A 2,301-nucleotide genomic window follows, 5' to 3' on the forward strand; every position below is an offset into this window, starting at 1 on the left:
AAGGACAACGAGGTAAGTGCCTTACGGAGCACGAGTATGATGACGAGTCCCCACAAGGGCGTTGAACTCCATCTTCACGGCCCTTCTCCGTCGTCCCTCCTCCTCATTACCCCCAAACTATGAAAACAATTATTTTAAATTTAGATGGCAAATTAATTTCATTTTCATGATTTCAACCCTGACATTTTTATCCAGTGAATTTCAATAAAAAATCCTTGGCAATAAGAAGCACATGAACATTCCTCTTTTCCGAAACTATTTTTAATTACAAGTGGATTCTTGGTTCCCATTTCTTTAAGAGTAGGAATAACAGAAAAAATAGAACTATTGGACGATTCTACACGGGTGGCTTAAAACGCTCTCCGGGTCTCTTTCGACGTTTTCGATGAGGGGTTCGTTATTAACGAACCAGCGCACCCTCCACCGGATCCCTATAAAAAACAAAAATGTTTTCGAAAATAAGAATGAATGAATACCGACTGGCATTTCAGGAGTTCTTTTCTTGTAGAATCAAACTTTTTTATACTGAAAATAACAGTAATGAATGAAGAATTATGAGAATAGGAATAATCGTGTAAGAAAAACTTGAGCAAGCAACATGAAAAAAGAGATTCATTCCATATCGCATAAAGGCATTATGCTAATTAATTCTTAAGTAACTGAGCAACGGCTCAACATGTTCTGACTTCTTCATTACTTTATTCTTCAAAAACTATCAGTACCACTTTAACTATTATTCGTCTAGAGAAGTAGTAGTAGTTTTGAGGGGAGGCGACCGACAGCTGAGGTCATTTGCGCCATAGGGGATGGATAGGAAAGGATGAAGGGTGGAGAGAAACCCGGCGTCGACATTAGCCTACTCTTTACGAAAGGCGCCAAGGGGTCCGCAGTTTAACGTCCCATCCGACGGACGGCGTACTCACTCAAAGTGCCCTCCACAAAGCACCTCGAGTAGGGATCGAGATACCTCTGAAAAATATTCAACACCGCCGGGATTTGAACCCGCGCCCTCAGGGTGGGAAGCCAGTACGTTAGCCCCCGCACCATCTCGATCCCCTCGTCTAGAGAAAAAACTAAAAATTACCCATAATCATTTTGTAAAATCAATAGAGATCACTTTCAAGTCATTGATGAAAAATCAACACAGGTTCCGAAAAGGTAGATCCCGCGACAATCACCTTGCGCTTTTGTTCATGATATTCGTATTTCTGGAGAGAGCAATGTTCCAGTGGACGCGGTTTTTCCAGATTTTAAGAAAACCTTCAATAAATACCTCATAGTAAACCACTTGCAAAGCTAGAAGCATAAGGCATAGATAAAAATATCCGGGGCTGGATGAAAGACTTCTGGGATGGTCAGGTTCAAAGAGTAATGATACATAGAGTTAGCTCAAACGCAGTAGAAGTTAATTCAGGTGTTACCCCAGGGAAGTGTCATTGATCTCTTTTATTCCTACTCTAGGTTAACTCCGTAGTCACCATTAAGATAAGTTTATTTGCCGACGATGCAGTGGTTCACCGTGATATCCATGATTCTGTGGACACAGCAGCTTTGTCAGAAGACCATAATGCTCTACAACGCTGGTTCGACACTTGGCAATTAGAATTAAACTAAAAAAAAGTGCGTAATGATGAATTTTTGCAAAAAGAGCTTTTCCCACCTGAACGTCTACTGCAGTGGAGACACCGAAATGAAATGTGTAGACTCAATTAAATACCCGAGGGTCAATCTCACTCACGATCTCTCCTGGGTGAAGTACATACGGGAAATATTATTTATTATTATTTTACAGTTACGTTGCAATTAGGCGATTTTCCTGGAGGCAACGGTCAAGTTTGGTCAAAGATAACTCTTACAACGAAAATTACATACATACACGCACTATAAAAACATATAAGAGACAAAATATTTTTACATATAATGACACTTCCACATCACATACAAACAAACTTCCACATCACATACAAAATGCCGTCCACATCACATACAGACAATATTTTAATAACTGCAATGAAGTTTATTACCCAGTGGCTGCTTTACATTAAACTTAAAACTTCTAAAATTGGATGGAAAGGGCTCAAACAAACCTCCAGGCAGCTGGTTCCAATCAATTATGGTTCTATTTAAAAAAGAGTATTTTTTCTTATTTGTTTTTCGTGTCCTTATATTTATTTTGAAACTATGGTCATTTTTTCCCTTAAAAATATGTGGACAAGCAAACAAAAAATTGGGATTTATTTGAAGAGTTATAGATAAATTTGATGAAAAGAACAAAGAAAAATGCTATCTGTCGTTGGATAG

The sequence above is a fragment of the Hetaerina americana genome, unplaced genomic scaffold, assembly GCF_022747635.1.
Source record: "Hetaerina americana unplaced genomic scaffold, ioHetAmer1.1.p SCAF_2, whole genome shotgun sequence".
In the NCBI taxonomy this organism is placed as follows: domain Eukaryota; kingdom Metazoa; phylum Arthropoda; class Insecta; order Odonata; family Calopterygidae; genus Hetaerina; species Hetaerina americana.